We start from the raw sequence: 20,532 nt of genomic DNA, 5'->3' as shown, positions 1-20,532 counted from the left end.
ACTGATTATGGATTTGATGTGACATTTTATCTTATTAACTATTTTAGCCTATTATATTTTTTTATAAATTTTAACTAAAAAAAACTAAAATCCAACTTGCCTAACACCGCACAATATAGCTAAATTTTGTGCCAAATTTAGCATAATGTATAGATAGCAGAGCTGAAATTTAGCAACCCCGCTAGCACAATTGATCTCTAACATTATTCAATTGAAAATTGATTATATTTTGGAACTAGTCATTGTTTTCGTTTTACAGAATATTTAAAAAATAATAAGTTTGAAAATTAGACTTATAAGTTCAGATTTTTTTGGATGGAGAGTTTTATTGTAGAGATTAATTTTGTAATGTAGATTCGATATGTAGAATAAATTTAAATTATAAAATGATAATTCTAAATAATTTCTGAATAATTAAATTTGAATTTATAGTTGTTAACACCATAAATCTGTAATTTTTATTATTATTTATTATTTATATAATTGCAGGACACGTGGCATCCTCTTATTCATTTGGAAGTTAAAAGAAGTTATAGAGATAATGGAGAATATGAAGGACAAAGTGGATGAGTGGAAGGACACATGGCAAGACAAGAATAAAGATGGAAGAAATGGGTAGTTACTAAGTAGTTATTGCTGTATTTTTTCTTCTATAAATAGCCATTAATGGCTACATTGTAAAGGATCCAGAACTTAAATCAAAGACAATTGATTTCAATATTTCTTGTTATTTTCCTTATCTTAGGAGTAGTTTAACATAGATTTATATTTCGAAGCATTTATTTTCAGCATTTCCATTTCGAAGCATTTTATGCACTTTCTTTTCGAAGCATAGGAGTAGAGGTAAGTGATTATTACTTTGATTGTTCACTCAATCATCTTTCTCCGTCCCTTTTTCTTCTTTTACTTTTTTTTTCGCTACACTTGGCAAATTTGAAGTCCTCTTCGTTGAGGCAAAAGAACCGTCAACACAATCGCTTGATAATTGGCTTGAATTTAATCTGTAAGGATTTTTCAATCCTTGCTGGCGCGCTCGCATTTATGATATTTTCCTTCGTAGGAAAAATAAGCCAACATTTTTTGGCACGCCCAGTGGGACAGCCAAGTGTAAGAAATGACAAACTATTTGGATTTCGCCATTCGAACTTGTCAATATGAAATATATTGGCGTGAAAGAGAAATTTTGGATCTTCAAGAAGAGATCCATTTTCTTGATGAAATAAACTTTCATCCATTACAATATTATTTGGTGGAAGAAAAAAGACACCATTTAATTAGAGAAATTCATCAACTTGATATGGAAATTCGCCAATGGAATGATGAGTTGTCAACTCTCACTACCAAGTCTTTAACTGAGGCTTTAATGGCCGGAATTGATGAATTTTTTCAGAATTTTTCCATGGTTGAAAATAGTAAAAGTAAAGAGTTGATTTCATCAATGGCTCGGGGGGTTCAAGAGTTCGTTTTAAAAGAGCCAAATTATGAAATTAACACAACGAAAGAGCATGTTCTTGAGCCAAATTTGGCTAAGAATGATGTTCCATGTATGACTCGAGGGGTCCAAAAACCAAATTTTAGAGAGTCAAGTCATGAAAATAATATATCTATGGGTGATTTCATAAGCCATTAATGGCTAACATGGAAAAACAACCCACTTTGCCAAATAATTATGAAAACCTATTCGGCAAAAGTCATGTTTTTAAAACAAACATGGTCAAGAATAATGAACAAGCCACTGTTCATGAATTCAAAATTTTTGACATTTTTCAAAATGTCAAAAAGTATAAATTTTCATGGTCACACTATACCATGACTTTTGGTGTTCAAAATCCTTTTTGGATTTGTGGTTCACATCAAAATATAATTATGATGATGTGGCTAATAAAATTAACAAATTGTTCTTATGAGTTCGAAGCACTAAGAACAAGGGATGACCATTTAAAATGCATGAACTTGGCTAGAAAAAGCCTGTGCATTTAAATAAATGGCTGAGAATGGCTTATCTTTTCAAATTGATGGCCAATTGTTTGTATGTACACAATCAAAGCATCGAAGATAAATTCGAAGCATCAAGAGTTGTTTCGAAGGTTGATTACTTCACATTCGAAGCTGTATAAAGCTTTGAAGATACATTCGAAACATCAAGAGTTGTTTCGAAGGTTGATTACTTCACCTTCGAAACTGTATAAAACTTTGAAAACTTTCGAAATGTGTACATCTCTTCAAATATATGTAAAATGACAATTAATTAGTTGTCGAATAATGCCTGTTTTTGGCATCATAAGTTGGCTCGAAGAACAACAGTTTTGGTGTCTTCGAAGAATTAATAATTGGTTCGAAGCACAAAATTAATATTTTCATTAATTATGTGTGAACCAGAACATATAAGTTTTGAATAACCACAATGTTGGCCAAAAACAGCTTCGAAAGCCGTTTTGCCATAAGTTGCTTCGAAAGCCGTTTTGCCATAATTTTGTAAGCTTCGAAGTACTCTATTTTGCATCAACAACAGCTTCGAAGAAATAATAATGGTGGTTGTGAACCTTCGAAGCTTTGTCGAGTATTTTTGAGGATGTAATTCGTCTTTTGTCGGTTCCATCGACCTTCGAAGAATGATTTTGGTCCTTTATATCACTTTCGAAGCTTGTTACTAGTAATAATTCAAGTCATCTAGTCATAATTTCATACTCATTCGAAGCGCTTTATTGGTGTTGTTACATCATTCGAAGCACTTTGCTGCTTAGGTTAGTCATGTGCTTGGTTCGGCCCTTCAAAAATTCAAATAAACATCATTTTTAAGGGCCGCGGGGGGTAATGTTAACACCATAAATCTGCAATTTTTATTATTATTTATTATTTATATAATTGCAGGACACGTGGCATCCTCTTATTCATTTGGAAGTTAAAAGAAGTTATAGAGATAATGGAGAATATGAAGGACAAAGTGGATGAGTGGAAGGACAAAGTGGATGAGTGGAAGGACAAAGTGGATGAGTGGAAGGACACATGGCAAGACAAGAATGAAGATGGAAGAAATGGGTAGTTACTAAGTAGTTATTGCTGTATTTTTTCTTCTATAAATAGCCATTAATGGCTACATTGTAAAGGATCCAGAACTTAAATCAAAGACAATTGATTTCAATATTTCTTGTTATTTTCCTTATCTTAGGAGTAGTTTAACATAGATTTATATTTCGAAGCATTTATTTTCAGCATTTCCATTTCGAAGCATTTTATGCACTTTCTTTTCGAAGCATAGGAGTAGAGGTAAGTGATTATTACTTTGATTGTTCACTCAATCATCTTTCTCCGTCCCTTTTTCTTCTTTTACTTTTTTTTTCGCTACACTTGGCAAATTTGAAGTCCTCTTCGTTGAGGCAAAAGAACCGTCAACACAATCGCTTGATAATTGGCTTGAATTTAATCTGTAAGGATTTTTCAATCCTTGCTGGCGCGCTCGCATTTATGATATTTTCCTTCGTAGGAAAAATAAGCCAACAATAGTATTACTATTTAAAAAATAAAAACAAAAAATTGAGAGCATTTGCCAATGTGAATTTATAGTATCACATGATGTAGTACATTTTCACTATTCCTAATGTGAAAGCTTACTCCTCCACCCAATTTGCCAACCCCTAGTAATAATGCCCATTGTCCGTTAGATGTTCTGTACCACACCAACCTGGTGGAAAAAATGGGGCAAGATGTAAAAATAAAAAATAAAACAAATTCAAATAACATAAATAGCGTAAAGAGAAATAGGGGAATATTCTTTTCTTTGCCAATTTCTAATCTTTACTATTTTTTTTCAAAATACTTATTAACAACTTTTCTACTTTGTAAATAGTTATGTGCAATGCAATTAATTTTTATCTTCTCTCCAAACCTTTTTGAGGCTTTTTACAAAGTTTTGAGTAGCGTATAGGCTTTTATTCACGTCAAAAAGAAAGATGGAATGACAAAAGAAAACAAAATGAGAGACAAAATACATATTAAGTTAATCAAATTACCTGAAAAAGAAGTCTAAAGATTAGCAGTTGGTGCTTTTGAAATTTGAATGAATAAAGGTTCTAGCTATAAACAAGAGAGAATTAGTTATCTTAAATAATCTTAGCCTCCATTTGGAAAGTGGATTATTTTTTTAACTTTTTGACTTTTTTGGCTATTTGAGCCTGGGTTCAAAAGCTTGGTTTGGGAAGGGATTTTTGGTTTTTTGGCTTTTTTGACTTTTTTTGTGAGAGAAGAGTGTAATGATTATGGGTTGGATGTGATGTTTTGTCTGTTGTGGCTGAAATAGCCTATTCTGTCTTTTATGGCTCAAAAAGCCAAAAGAGCCCAAATGAACTCTTTCCAAACAATACCTTAAGAAGCTTGACATGACATGTATGCTGCTTAGCCACATAAGTATCGGCTATTAACTTTGTGTAAAGTGATTAAATACGAAATACATATCAAGTTAATCAAATTACCTAAAAAAGAAATTTAAAAATTACAAGTTGGTGCTTTTGAAATTTTAATGAATAAAGGTTCTATGTATAAACAAGTAAGAATTAGTTATTTTAAATAATTTTAAGTAAGATTCTATGTACCGGCTATTAACTTTGCGTAAGGTGGGTGATAACAAAATAAAATAAAATAAAAAACACTTGGGACAGAGTCTAAAGTTTGTCGGCGTTTCATGTCGAGTTACACGATTTTTGAGCTTTATTAGGCCCACCTAAATATCTTCTAAAGTTGTATCAACATTGTTTAATAAAGCTTAGGCCTTAAGTCAAAAGGTTATACACTGCTAATTCTTCCTTTCTCACCTAGAGAGAGAGAGATTAAAAAAAAAAGAGAGCATATAGTTCATAATTAAACAATGATTACAATAGGCATTATTATATTTACCAAAGAGATGAAGACTTGGACTTGTTAAAATTTATTCTTAAAAATGAACTTAATAAAAAATTAAACATGATAAACCGACAGTGTTTTCTTTTTTTGCAATCAAAAGAATATTTGCTAGGTTGTTGTAAAATATTTAGCGGATATTGTAAGTACACATGCATAAAAAAATGCATCTTGTATTTTTTTTTTCTTCTTCTTGAATTACTCGCATTGAAATGGATGGGATGTTTTGAACAAATGTTTGATTTAACTTTGATTGATGATTTGTGTGAAACAAGAAAAAAAAAATCATAAAATAATTAAATATATATGAATTTTTCATTTTTTTTAGTAACAACAAGAATCACTTACTTCTCGAAGTGTACAAGGAATTATTATGCAACTTGCAACTTATGCATCATTCCAGCTAGAAACTCATAATTTATATTTTCAAATTTGCTTACAATTACGTGGTAAGATTAGGGTATTGTATAATTAAGTGACAATTCAAAACTTGATCGATTTATTGTGGAACAAATTATAGAGGATTTTAGGAGTCTCAAACAATTTTCAGTAGAGTTAAAAAACATTTATAGAGACGGTTTGTTACAGCTTTTGAGGGATGGTTATAACTTATTTTGATTTGGGAGTCTATGTCAAACTGTTTGGTGCAACTTCTACTTAAGGCTTACTAGGCAGAAATAGTTTAAATAAGCTATATAAAAAAAAAAACTAATTATTTAAAAACTAGGATAGGGGTGCTTTTAACTTTTGCTTTCTGATTATTAGTTTTTAACTTAATAAAAAACTCCACCAAACAGGGCCACAGTATTGAAATCACTTGTGTTAACCTATTCTTCCATTTTTTCTTTTAATTTTTTAAGTATTTCCCAAGAGAATAAGTAATGACAATTTTATTTTAATTTATGATTAATTTTACAATGACCATGTGTGTGTATATATATATATATCATAATATCACATTAGATTTACCATATCATTCATCATAATTTATTAGTTAAATCAGTCCCACCACTAATATTTGTTACTAGTATAATAATGAGTAAATTATATCGATAGTCCATATATTTTACCTCTTATATCATTTTGGTTCCACTATCAGAAAATATACTTTTGGCGACAAAAGTTTTAGTCGCCAAAAGTAAGGTTTTTAGTCTCCGAAACCTTTTCCTGACTAAATATTTTGGTCGCTAGATTTGTCGCGGAAAAACAGTCAGGGAAGGTTTTGGCGACTAAAAAAAATTTAGTCGTCAAAAGTCCTATAAATGGCTACTAATGTTTTAGTAGGGAAAAGTACGAGGTATTGGCGACTAAATATTTTTTAGTAGCCAAAAGTCATAAATTGGCGACTAAATATTTAGTCGCCAAAAATTTTCAAATAAAATTAAATTTCATTTTCAGCGACTAAAACTTTTAGTCGCCCAAAGTATCATTTATTATTAGCTACTAAATAGCAAAAAAAAATTAATTTTCATATTTTTTTTAGCTACTAAACTATTTAGTCGCCTAAAGTCTCATATATTTTTTACTACTAAATTTTTAGTTGCTAAAAAATCTTTGGTTTGTTTTTGGTTACTAAATTTTTAGTAGCCAACAAGTTTTATTTTGTTTTTTTGGCTACTAAACATTTAGTCACCAAAAACTTTATAGTGTTATTTTTTTTATTTATTATTATTAATTTCTGCACAATCTGTATTTATTTCGTGCAACCTGCACCCTGTATATAAACAAAACAATACATATGTCTATTTCTATTTCACTTTCAACCATTCAAAAATTTGGTCTTATAACATCAAATTCTATACAAACCAAATATAGTCCAACCCAAAATAATAATTCCATACAAACAGATAATCATACAAAAATGATGTCTTCCGTATACAAAAAAGAAATATCCACTAGTAATCTATACCACCGAAAAATAACTTCATCTCTGTTGGATCAACAACTATTGCAGTAATTGATAGTGGAAAAGCTCGAGTTTGTAAAAGTCTTTCAGTAACAAGGTCCCATACCTACAATACGAAAATAAGTCATTTCGAGAAACAAAAATACTCATGCTAGGAAGATATTATTATGAAACATTTAACATAATTAAGTAACATTGTATGTGCCATCGAGGGAGCTTGATAAAAAAGGACTAGTCTTCAATTCTCAAGAAATTCTAGTGAAAAATAAATAAACAAACAAAATACAAGTAACTTAGCCCTCATGCCGCAACCATGTTTCATTACCAAAAAAAAAATCAACATTTCCATTCTAACTATGTTAGGGTTGTTTGAACTTTTGCTGTTGCATTCAGTGCCATGGCTGCCATGGGTGATCTAACCAATTAAAATTCATGTTGGGTCGAAATTTAGGTAAAACTGAATCCCATAAGCCAAAATCTGAAAATATGGTTTTTAAGGTGTGGAGCCATTTTTTCTCCCCACACAAGGGAGTTTCCTCCGGACTAATCCCCTTTCTCTGTAACCACACATAAAACATGTAATTTTCGAGCAAGTTGAAGCCATTTTGAATCCACAAAAGGTTTTCTTAACCACCTACTACTATGAACAATAAAAGCTATGAGCTGAAACTGATACGCTGAAATTGATACCTCATAATGCCTAAACCTATACCTATCACTAGGCATTGGTAATGTAAATGTGTTTTTAGGCAAAAGTCCAATGATTAGTAATCACAAACAAGCAACCCAGTAAATATTTGAGACTACACAAATAGTTCACATCAGGTCCAAACCATTCTGCTTGTTAGAATATAATATGTAAAGTGTATGCTTTCCCCTTTCGGTGGCCCTTTCCCCTTTCGGTGACTACTTTTCCTTTAGGCCATGATGTTGTTTTGTATAGTGTGTATACCACTTAGGCCATTTTCTCCTATATAAAGGAGACCATGTATAACATTCAATAAATATCAATAACATCAATCATAATACATACAATTTCTCTCTATATAAATTTATCTTACATGGTATCAGAGCAGGTTTAGAATCTAATAATTTCGCTTCACTGGCGGGCGGCAACCTCGTCTTGGCCGCCCGCCGGACCTCTACACGTACCTGCACTCCGCTGCCAGAAAGTCATAGCTGAACTCTTCTCTGCCTCACACATATTTGTTCATCAATGGCGACATCGAGCCACCATCGTCTCCTCCAATTGTCAATCCTCCTTGCCTTCTACGCCGGCGCCACCGCCGCCTGGGAACAACAAGTCCGCCACTCCGCCACCCCCCGCCGCCCCCGCGGCTTCTCCATCCTCGTCACAGGCGCCGCCGGCTTCGTCGGCACCCACTCCTTCCTCGCGTTGCCAGAACGCAGCGACGGTGTCCTTGGCTTCGACAACTTCAATTCCTACTACGACCCATCTCTCAAACGAGCTCGCCAAGAGCTCTTGTCTCCGCACCCGATCTTCATCGTCGCAGGAGACCTAAACGACGCCCAATTGCTCTCTAAGCTCTTCGACATCGTCCCCTTCACCCACATCCTCCGATTCGCATGCGTCATTCGCAGCCGTAAAAGGAAGCAAACTGAGGTTCAAGCCCAACCCTCACCGCCGATCAAATCCACCGGCGAGCCATTCCCAAATCACCCTCATCCAACTCCCGAGGATTGTCGCGCCGTTCGAGACGACCTGTTGGCTCTCCACGGCTTCCCCAAAGAATTCGCCAAGTATCGCTCGCAAAGACTCAACGGCTCGGCTCTCATTCCGGCGAAGCCTGAGCCATTCGACGGTGAAGACGATCAGTCCTCCTCTGGTTCCCATGAAAGTGTTCTGGATGGTTTAGTGAGTACCGTTCTCTCGCAGCACACCACAGATGTTAACTCTCACAGGCCTTTTGCTTCTCTCACATCTGCTTTTCCTACTTGGGAAGTGGACTCACGTGGGTGGTAATTTGACCCACGGTTTTGATCAAACCCAGCATATAGTTTCAAAGAGGCACAGAGATGCTCCACTTTTTCTACCCAGACACCAATCTTCTTTTCTTTTTTTTATTTTATTTATTTATTTATTATTATTATTTTTTTTATCTTCTTTTTTGAAATCATAATCATCTCTTCCACCCAAACATCTTTCACATACATATCCATCACATTTTTTTTTAATATTTCCACCGGATGCTTCTCTTCTTTTCATTCTTTTCTTTTCTTTTTATTTCTATATATTTGACTGCCAAAACACCAACAAAAAAAAAAAAAAACAACAACAACAACCATCTCGGTTTTCATTCCACAACCTTGTTCTTTTTTTTTTTCATGACGGGATCAACCCCGATCACACTTTTACACATCAACCACAAAAAAAAAAAAAGAACCACACAACAAAAAAAAAACAAACGAACAACCACATCCACAGGCGGGATTTTTCTTCTCTACTCTGCCGCCGGTCTCTTCTTCTTGCCTCCGTCCTGGGCGGCCCTTGACGGTGTTGCCTCCGTGTTTCCCACTCCACTGGGCACGATCACTACTCCCTGCTCCTCAACTGCAGCATATGGCGGACCTCCAAATCGGAACATCACGGTGGCCTTCCGCTTCAGCTCCTTATTTTCCGCCTTTAGCACACTTATCTCTGCTCGCGCATCCTTATACATGCGCTGGAGCAGAGCCAGTTGGGCGTTTAACTGTTGCACCTCATTTGTCCTACTTTGAAGCCGGTGCGACAAGTTCGTGACTGCAGTCATCGTCTCCACGCATGACTTCAATGTATACTGATTGGCTTCAATATCCGTTTGCACTGCCATTTTTTGCTCCACCGACCGCAGAGTTTTTCAGAGGTTTTTTTTAGCAGGTTTAGCCTCTGCCTCGGCCTCAGCCTCCGTCTTGGTTAAATAGCCGAGGCAGCCACGCGCATCGCGCGCCACTTGACGCTTGACGACAACATGGGCGCACCTTTTGATGGCACGCCTTTTGATGGCACGCTTTTTTATGGATTGGGCACGCCTTTTGAAAATTGGGCGCGCCTTTTGAGGGCGCGACTTTTGAGGGCTCGATATATCTATCTATATGTATATCTTTTGGGCAGCCTATCTACACACTCATACAGTGTCTTTTACAACGGTCCGCTTTCTCGCTCCCTTTGTTTCAACCTCAAATAGGTTTCTATCTTTACACCTATTTGAGTTTGAGGGGGGGTTATACATATATCATGTATCATGGTGAGTATGGTTACACACCATGGGAACCACCCAAGCCACCCCATGGCGCACTCCCTAAGTCGCCCCCTTGGTGCACCACCACAAGCTTCTACATCGGTCCGGCATGACCTCGTAAACTGTCCCGACATTGATTCCGGTTAGCTGCTACAACGGTCCAACACGACCATACAGTGTCTTCACCAACGGTCTGACACGACCATACAGTGTCTCTTATCCTATTTTATTTTATGTATTAGTTTATTTTACTCTTTCCAAACTCAAGTTGGTTAGTTCCTATCCTCCTTGAGTTTGAGGGGGGCTATTAGAATATAATATGTAAAGTGTATGCTTTCCCCTTTCGGTGACCACTTTCCCTTTACGCCATGATGTTGTTTTGTATAGTGTGTATACCACTTAGGCCATTTTCTCCTATATAAAGGAGACCGTGTATAACATTCAATAAATATCAATAACATCAATCATAATACATACAATTTCTCTCTATATCAATTTATCTTACACTGCTAGAAGATCTCACACATGTTTCGCACCTCATGTCCTAATCAGAACTGAAACTACAACAAAGCCAGCCAAATGATACAAAGCCCCCTAATCATCATCCTCCGGATCAAAATCCTTAACCTTCACATCTGTATCTTCTCCATACTGAATGCAGTTGTCAATTTGTGATAAGACGTATTGTATACTGTCAATGGAAAAGAAGAGAAAAAACTATTGTTAGTCAAATGACACAAGCACGCAGGAAACCAACAGATGTATTGCATTCATCTATTGTTACTCGGGTGGCTGCACCCTTGGCAAAGTCTTTAAAATTCAATTCTCACTTAGCTAGAAAAATCTATTGCAACTCATACAAAGAACCTAGAGGGCCTTCAAGTGTGTCTAAGGAGTTCATAAATGTCTAAACAATGAACACGTGTGTCTCCAAGTGTCCGAAGCATGTCTGTCTCTAGAAAATAACAAGACACATTTGGCCATGTATACGATGTGTGGGGAAGTGTCTGTGTCTGACACAAACACACCTTAAAAGTTTCTGTGCTTCTTAGCACATCCATGCACAACTGGATGTACAGACTGGTTCGTGTAACACCCCCCCTCCCCCCCATCCCCCCCAGACACACACACATACAGTGTACCTGCTCTCTTTCCTCAAGTCCAGAGGCACGAAGCTTACTAAGCTATACTGATCCACCTATTACAACAAAAATTGAGACTAATGAACAGTCACAAAATATTCAAACATTCCTTCCTATAATTAATAAATGCTTCCAAGAAAGATGTACAGAGCCATGACTACCAGGAGGTGGCCATCAAGGCCAAAATTAAAAACAATCATACAATAGCAGAAATAAGAACACTTATTCATAGGGATAAAATGGCAGCAAATTATTGTATTTTACAGGGTAAAACTAAAATGTATCCATTATGGTGTCTGAGTCAAGAACCTGCACTCCAATGAGAAGCAAATAAATAGACAGTTAATACACATAATCATATGAATATAATCACATGCATATTCATATGATTCCACCATATATATGCCAATACACAAGCAGGTAAACATAGACAACCGATCATTTAACCAAAAGGTTGACTGATGGGTCGATGAACACAGCAAAATTAAATACTAAACTACACCAAATTTTTTCAGAATAATGGCAAGTCTAGATATCGATCCACAGGGACAATTGTGAAATTAAACTAATTTAATTGTTAAATTCCTAAATTAATTTTGATAAAAAGATTGATTGTTCATAACCTAAATTAATAACAAATGAATTAAACTAAGGAATTAAATTATCAATAATAAATGAAATTGGGTTTACTGAATTGGGGAAAAAACTAGGGCAAAGAGTCCACCACTAGCCACGTAATTAGGGTTTCCAATTGAAATCAATTATGCTATGGTTTAAACGGATTAATACTTCGTAACTACAAGCTCAAAGCATTTAACAAGAAGATCATCATATTCAATGTACAAGCACGAACCATCTCAAGTAATGCAAATCGTTCACTCTAAACTAAGGTAGTGATACGACTCGTTCCTCGTAGCATGGTTCGTCTCACACCTTGAATGCGAAGGAATAGAAAACTCATATATGGATAACATTTAACAATCACAGAAAGTCAAATATTTGAAGAGATAATGAAAAATATATATAAGAAACTTCTAAATCACCATACAAATGTTCAAACCTTTACATAATTAAAAATCAAAAAGAAAACTAAATAATTACATGGCTAGGGTTTCATCAAAACCCTAGAAAAGGAGACTAGCCACTCATGGAGGACTGGAAGGAGGTAGATGGAGAAGAAACCACCATGGTAGACATCTTTGAAGCTTTTTGTTTCTCTTCCCTTCCAAACCCTAGCCTCTCTCTTTTGGTCCAAACAAGTCCAGAACCCTCTTCCAGCCTTTTCCTTGCCTTTCTATCCTTCTACTCACTTCCAAACAGGTTTAAAACGTCGGTTTGACTTTCCCATAAAAAGTCAACGCACGTGCGGGAAAGTCAACTTTGTCCAAATTCTGTCTTTTTGTCCATTTTATGCTCCGACGATGTACAACTTGATTGACATTCAACACACATAAAGTATACAGTTTGATCAGCAAATGAAGTTAAGAGATTCTAATTAACGGCCTCAATGATGTACATTTCGGCCTTAATCATTGACTCACCCATTCATTATGCCATTCATAAGGGAGAATCTCAGCATGAAGATTTCAGCTAGGCTATTCTCCAGCAAGATAAATTATTTATAAAAAATCAAAAATCAAAAAGTTTACTTAAGCAACTTCATAAGGGGATGCAACACAGGTCAACACAAAGTGTGAGGGAACATGGGTTCTTACACAATCCACCTGTAGATTTAAACAACAGTAATGCACATTCTGATCTGCTTAATGACTTACTAATTCAATCAAAGCTTTGTTAAGCTTTTCAAATTGAGGAGCCATTCGTTGATTCAACTCTGACAGCAAAACATGAGACTCTGGATTCAAATAACTGAGAGCAACAACGATACAAAAGGATTAAAAGTGAAGTAAGATGAACATGAACAAGTAGAAAATAGTAGCAAGATGAGCAGGTTTGTGTATAGTAATTAGATAGAAGGAAGCAAGGCAGAGGTTCCACACCACATCATGTGTGTGTGTATTCATTGAGTCCTCTATATGGTGTTTAACAGCCTCACCTGTTCAACATAAGTAGACTAATAAAAAATGAGTCTAGGTTTAGGCTTTGACTTTTTCATGTAATAAGGAAAACTCCTTATGCCAATTTTCCATTCCCACTGTTACCAATTTTAACATTTTTACAGCAGAAAAACAAAACATAGAAATGAGTATAAATACCTGGGCAATCAAAAACTAAATAATCATCATCAGAGAAGTTATCCAATTCCTCTGTTAGCCACTCATCCAAATTTTCTTCAAGGTGCCTAGTGTCAAGATTTAAGGCCATACAAACTTGGAATCCAATATCAAATTAACAAAAAAAACAGAAGGTTCTTTACACAATAAAATAAATTTATCCCTCACAAGGTTGTCAATCAATGCCTTTATGCTCCTTGACATAACCGGCTCTAGCCTTACTAGAAATAATTAAGTGACAACACAATCTAAGATGAGAGAAGAAAATGATTTACAAAAACATTAAAACCCAAATGCAAAGGATACTCCATGCAATATAAAAGGCCACCATTTGGACCCAATCCAAGCTCCTCCATAACATCATCCAAAGATATGAGTTCCCTGATATCTGTAAGGAAAGCAACACTTCATTGCTCTAAAACCAAAGGAAATGAATCTGTGTGAGTGATTTTTCGATCACACTGCCCAACACAGTATTCAGCTGGAGAACACTGGCAGAATAGATGACACCTGGCTAACCTGTAACAGAAAGAGAAGATTCCGGCGGTGGTTCGTCCACTCGGGGGTACTCCGACGATCAAGTCAGTATATCTCTCAAAGATAATCAATAGTGCTTAACTCACTAGACAGAATATAAATTGCGTACCTTAGACCCATGGGGGTGCCTCTCTTTTATAGTTACCTCAATCCTAATCCCAATAGAAGCCTGACTTCTATGGATTCCTGTTCAATACTTACTTTGGACTCCTCAAGAGATAAAGATAAACTCTCTAAGAGCTTTATCCTTATCTTGGCTAAGTCTCTTCTTTATTCTAGGACTCTTGTCCCTTATCTCTTATCCGCTTATCTCAGATTCCGATATCTTCGGAGATAACCTTGGCCTAACCGAGATGACCTCGACATATCAACCAGGATACGTGGCACCTCGGTTGACATGTCGGCGTCACCTTGCCACGTGTTGGTACTAAAAAATATATCTCCATAACTGCCCCCTAGGTTCTATTACCTCGACATTCTGAGGTGATGGAACCTATATCATTCCTTCCTTCCAGTACGTCCGTTTACAGTATCTCAGCCGAGATCATTATGTTGGCCGACATGTCTTTGTTAAAGAACAAGAACTTCAAGAACCCTTGCACGCGTATGAGCTGTCATACACCACAATTCAGCCGTTTCAGCTACGTGTCCCTTTCTTATTGGATTGTACTTGGTACGTGCTTCATAATCGTCTCGCACATACGTGCGCCGTCTGATGCTCACGTTGTCCCAAGCGCATTAATTGCCCTCTTTTGCCGCCGTTTTAAGTTTTTAACAAAACTTGTTTCCTTCTTCTTTCATTTTCTTCACTTTTCATTCGATTCCTTTTGCTTTTTCTCTCTCTAGCTTTTGAATACGCCATTGTTCCAGACCTCAAGCTCTTCAACTGCCTTCATTCCTACTTCTGGTGACCAGTGTCTGACTTCGGCAATCCTTTCACTGGCTTTTTTTCTTCGGTGAGTTTACTGTTCTTTTCGTTTTCAATTCTTTGACGCTTTCTATTACTTGCTACCATTACTGCATTTGTTCAAACTTTTAATTTGTGAATCATACATCTGAATGTATTTTTTTCACGATTTTGCCCTTGCCCATATCTTGAACACACGCACTGTTTCACCACTTCTCTGTATTTTTGCCATTGTTCTTGGCCATATACTTCTTGTATTCTTTATGCTCTTGATAGACCATCTCTGTTCTTGATTCTGAAACTCTGTTCTTGTTTTCTGTTTTTTTGTGCCTTTTCCAGATTCGTGCCTTCAGTCTTTGTTTCCATAGACTTAGGTTTGGGATTTGTCTGTAGAACCCACAATTTAGGAAAAAACTGAAACATCCCTTACAAATTTCTGCACCAGCTCAAACCTAGGGTTTTTTTTTTTTTTTTTGCTGAGGTCCCAATAACCCTTTTTGAAACAGCTTCTTTCTGAAATCCAATATCTTTAGTTATCCCGATATTATGGGTATGTGGAAACATCGGGTAGACACCCTCTCCAAGCTTGAATTTTTTAGGCGCAAGAGTTTGAAATCCCAGCCGATGTCAATCTGAGGTTGGCTGGGGATGATGACTCCATCATGCCTACAGATAACTCTATGCTCTCCCCTGTGGAAGCCTTTACTGAGTGTGGACTCCGGTTTCCACTTGACCCTTTTTTCTGTCAAATTCTTCACTTCTATAAGTTGAACCCAATGCAACTCACCATCAATTCTTACTGAGTTATTACTGGTACCATAGCTTTAGTCAAACAAGAGAATGTCAGGATTACGCTTGCCGATTTCCAATACTGTTATACCATGTGTCGCCTTAGAAAAGACACGGACTATGTCTATTACCTCAAGCCGAGATCCACTAAATATAAAATCGTAGCCGACCTCCCAGACTCCAACAAGGGCGCTGGAGACGATTACTTCATTGTCTCGGGCAATTGGGAGTTTCAGCCAAACGATGACCTTCATCTTTATCCCGTAAGCCGAACAGTTCTTGGGGAAAGAGCTGGTAAGGTCCACCCTTCATAAGTTCTCTTTTCTTCTTGTATAAAGTTTTCAATATTCTGTTCTAATGTCTGTGCTGTTCTATCTTTGCAGTTCTTCCTCAACCTCCAAAGAACTTTCGCCAATCCTTCTTCCCTAGCAGGGATTTGAAGAAGCTACCGAACCTTCCAGTCCATAAACGAAAGGCACCTTTGCTTCTCAACTTTATCCCAACCTATAAATCAGATCTGCTCGACGTCCCTAAGAAGAAGAAGAAAAGCCTCTCTCCACCTTTTGCCACAACTCCACAGACTGCGTCCACATCTCGGACAGATCAAAGGTCAACTTCCGATCCAGCTGATCAGCCATCAACCTCGGCTCCATACTTGATTCCAATACCACAACGCCACCGTCGACGCCGAACAGTTTCTACTGCCGAGCTGGGTAGCCCAAAACCAATTGCAAAAGATCTCTTGGCCAGCATCCCTTCTGATGTTGATGCATAACTAACACAAACCCTGCCTCCTCCAAAGCCAAAACGAATCAAGAAGGCTCAACCAAAGGCTAAGGTAACTCAGACTGAATCTGTGGATACTTTGCCGATCTCCAAGTTGGCTGAGAGTGACAAATCTCAACCCTCTGCTGAGAAGAGGCGCTCTGAAGCCCAACCATCAGAATCCCCAAAATCTAAAAAGCCGAGGTCATCTTCTACGACCACCTCGGGGTCTAAAAAGAATGATGCCCCCTGGGCTTCAAAAATTACTCTGGAAGATAAGCCAGTTATGGCTAACGAAAGTCCTGATGACATTAGCATCGGCATAGCCCTCAGTACTGCTCTATTCCTTCCCAGTGATCGTAATCGAAACGTCGAGATGAGCGAGTACGAAAACTATGCTTTGATGCTTCAACGTTCTGTTCAAGTAAGTGTCTTTTATCTGACACTTTTTCCTTCTTTCTTATACTTAGAAATTTTCTAATAACTTCTGTTTTATTCAATTTCAGGCCATCCAACATGCCTATTCTTTCTCTGTTTTGGATTTGAAAGAACTGGAGCTGTGGTCAAGTACTTCTTTAGGTCAGCCAAAGCGACTTCGCATTCTTCTGTCCACAGGAAGTCCGTGGCTTTCTTCACTAAGTTGAAGAAAGGTCTGCACTTATTTGAGCTTCTGCTGATGAATCTATTCAGGGCTGCGGCCCTTCCAGTTAGCATCTGTACCTGTTTTGCCGACGTCGGGCTCTTCAACTCTAGGATGGCCTTGATTTGATTTGGGCTGGCCTCGATGCCCCTTCTAGTCACCAGGTATCCTAAAAACTTACCAGGTCCCACTCCAAATGCACACTTCGATGCATTGAGTCGGAGCCGATATGTTTTAAGGATTTCAAAGACTACTTTTAGATTGGCGAGATGACCTTCGGGCTCCTTGGTCTTAACGACGATGTCATCGATGTAGACTTTTACTGTTCGACCGATCAAGTGTTTGAACATTTTGGTTACCAACCTTTGATAAGTTGCTCCTGTGTTTTTCAACCCCAAAGGCATTACTCTGTAACAGTACAGGCCTTTTGGGGTGATGAACGCTGCTTTCTCTTCGTCTGGGGGGTACATGGCAATCTGGTGGTACCCTTTGTAGGCATCTAGGAAGCTCATTCTTCCATGCCCTGAAGTGGCATCTACTAGCTGGTCAATCTTGGGTAGAGGAAAGCTGTCTTTGGGACAGGCTTTGTTGAGGCTAGTAAAGTCTACGCAGACCCTCCATTTACCGTTCTTCTTCTTTACCACCACTATATTGGATAGCCATGTCGGGTAGTGTACTTTTCTAATGGCCCTGGCCTCCAGAAGTCTGTCTACTTCTTCTTCTACTGCTTCGACGTGCATCAACGTCGGTCTTCTGGCTCTCTGAATTACAGGTTTGGCCGACCTATCAACATTCAATTTGTTGCAAGTGACCTCGAGGTCAATGCCAGGCATTTCGTAAGGTGTCCAAGCAAACACCTTAATATTTGCTCTCAAAAAAGTTTCCAACTCTTTTTTCTCTTCTTCAGCTAAACTCGAGCCGAGAAGAAAGAAGTTTTCTTCATCCCCATCCTGGACGAGGATTTTTTTCAGTGCCTCTTCGCTCTTCTCGGCTGGCTCCTTGCCGACGTCTTCTAGGACTTCCATGTCCTCATCTTCAATTTCTGCCTTCTCTGGCTCTCGTATGCTGTAGGTAGATTTCATTGCTGCCATGGAGCAATTCTTCACCTGCAGCTGATTGCCTCTGACTTCCTCTATCCCATGCTCTGTTGGGGATCGCAATAGTTGATGCAATGTTGAGGGAACTGCCCCCATTGTATGCAACCATGGCCTTCCCACGATGATGTTGTAAGGGGAGGGTGTATCGATGATGGTGAATTCTGTCTTGATCTTCCTGGTGCCAGCCTGCACCTCCAAGCTTACTATTTCCAGTGGTCATGTCGGCGTTCCATTGAACCCAACCATTGGGCCATTGGATTGTTCCATATTATCTGGGTGAAGGCCGAGCTCCTTGTAACATCGGAAGTACATGATGTCACAGGAGCTGTCTTGGTCAATCAGGATGCGTTTCACTTGCCACTTCCCAACCTGGAGGGATACTACCAAGGCATCATTATGCAGATGCTGGACCATCTCTAGGTCGGCTTCAGTAAAGGTTATCATTGGTCCCTGGCACTCTTCTGCCCGATGTCTTTTCTCCCTAACTTGGTAGACATGTTGTAGGTGTTTTACCTTCTGGGTCTCTCCTTGGGTTTCGTTTTCGTTGACGTTCGAGTGGATTACGTTGATTACCCGAGGTCCTCTTGCCTGCGGTTGCTGTGCTGGGGGAGGTGGGGCTGCTGGTGCCTGAGGCAATCTTGCCCGTTCTTCCCTTGTCCTGGTCTCATCGACAAGGTCTCTCAGATGTCCTTGTCTCACCAGGTCTTCCAAATGTGTTTTCAGGGTTCTACAACCCTGAGTTGTATGCCCATCTTCATTGTGGTAGTCACAATGCCTGCTAATGTTTCTTCCCATGAACTCTCCTAGAGTCCTCTCTGGTGTTCTGAAATAGGGTTGGTTTCGAATTTGATCCAGGACTTTGTAAATCGGGATTCGGAATATAGTTGTTACTGCTTGTGTGGTCCTCAGTTCTGCTTCTTGTTTGTTCGATCCATTGTTACCTTGCCCTCGCTTCAGCGAGCCGTTTCGTTTCTCTTGTTTTATCTCTTTAGCCCCCGATGTGTCTTCTTCGGCTCTGGCATACTTTTCGATTCTTGCCATGAGCTTTTCCATACTTTTTGGCAATGTCTTTTCCAAAGACTTTCGTAGTGGACAGTTGTCTTTCAGGCCGTTCTTGAAAGATACGACTGCCACCTCTTGATTACATTCGGGTATGCGATTGAACACCTCATAGTATCTTTTTGTATAGGCCCTAAGGCCTTCATCCTTGCTGATCTTCAGAGCCATCAATGCGTCCACCCTTAATGGCTGCAACTTGTTTGTCATGAACCTGGCCACAAACATCTCGGCCAGGCCTTCCCAAGTCTTCACGCTTCCCTTCGGTAGTTTGTGGAACCAATCTGATGCAATTTCCCCAAAAGATGAAGGGAACACTTTGCAGAGCAACGGCTCGTTCCCACTATACAATGCCATTAAATTCAAATATAGTCCAACGTGGAAGTTGGGGTCTGACTTACCGTCATATATTTAAAACCTCGGCACACTGAATCGCTTCGGTGCCTCAAATCTGTCTAATTCCACCGAGAATGGTGTCCTCGGCTTATCTAGGGAGGTTACCTCGGCTTCGGCATTCTGTTGGTTCCTCTTGAGGTAATCTCTTAACTCTTCTTTGCTCCGCCTAGGAGCTCGGCTATCTTTCAACTTTAGTCTTTTCGGTATACTACTCTCGGCCTCGTGGCGAGCCCTTTTCGACCCTTCTCCATGAGTTGTGTCGAAGCACAGTGCCTGCCCCTGAACATGCCGATGTCTTTTGGGGCCTGTTTCTTTTGTGCGATGCGTCCTCCGTGATTCTTCTCTTCTTGATTCTCTTCGTCCGACTTCCCTAGAAGGTCGGTGAGAGTATCTTTCGCTCCCGTTGTGTTGAGAGGCTACGGGGATTGTTTTCTGCCCTCCCTTCTGGGCATTGGCCACTGGAATCGGCGTGTCCTACAGCGGGTATGGTGGCTACATGACGTTATTTTGTATCATGAAATTGACGACCGACTGCAGGTCTACCAATTTGTTTGCCATCTCTTTTACCTCTTCGTCCCTCCGTAGGCACCTATCCTTCCAAACCTGGAGGTCGTCCTCGTTGTAGTACCTGCTTTGATCAGGTTTCTTTGGTGCGTCGCCAGTCTGGCCGACGTCTTTCGCTCCGTGATTCTGGTCACGAGTTTCTACATTGCATTCGTCTCCTGTGATATCAAGGTTAATAGGTCTCCTACTCCCAGCAGGAGTGTCGTCCCCAATCTTTTCCTTATGTCCGTTACTGGTAGAAATAGCAATGGGCCGGGGCGGGGCCAGGGACCACCCTCCCCGTCCCTAATCCCCAAAGATTACAAAATCCCCGCCCCCGCCCCCGATCCTCGGCGGGAGAGCCCATCACCCTCCCGTCCCCGTCCCC

The 20,532-nt window shown here is 38.8% G+C and overlaps 1 long non-coding RNA gene and 1 pseudogene across 2 annotated transcripts in view; both read right to left on the bottom strand.

The window, feature by feature from the left end:
• Positions 1–10,574: 10,574 nt before the first annotated feature.
• LOC145799820 (GPN-loop GTPase 3 pseudogene) lies at positions 10,575–13,066 on the bottom strand (annotated as a pseudogene). The gene is made up of 3 exons (XR_014341332.1): positions 12,956–13,066; positions 11,181–11,236; positions 10,575–10,729 (listed from the first exon to the last, which is right to left on the bottom strand). The product of XR_014341332.1 is annotated as a GPN-loop GTPase 3 pseudogene (transcript).
• Positions 13,067–13,131: 65 nt separating this feature from the next.
• The window catches only part of LOC145798798 (uncharacterized), a 44,787-nt gene continuing 37,386 nt past the window's right edge, over positions 13,132–20,532 (bottom strand). Inside the window, exons 2-3 of the long non-coding RNA XR_014340436.1 lie at positions 13,721–13,802; positions 13,132–13,482 (exon numbers count right to left, since the gene is read on the bottom strand). This is a non-coding gene — a long non-coding RNA (uncharacterized LOC145798798). The remainder of the gene's footprint in view (positions 13,483–13,720; positions 13,803–20,532) is intronic.

The sequence above is a fragment of the Camellia sinensis genome, chromosome 9, assembly GCF_055761805.1.
Source record: "Camellia sinensis isolate YWXY chromosome 9, ASM5576180v1, whole genome shotgun sequence".
NCBI lineage: Eukaryota > Viridiplantae > Streptophyta > Magnoliopsida > Ericales > Theaceae > Camellia > Camellia sinensis.
The sequence above is the reverse complement of the archived record's forward strand: the minus strand, read 5'-3'. Positions and strand labels throughout refer to the sequence as shown.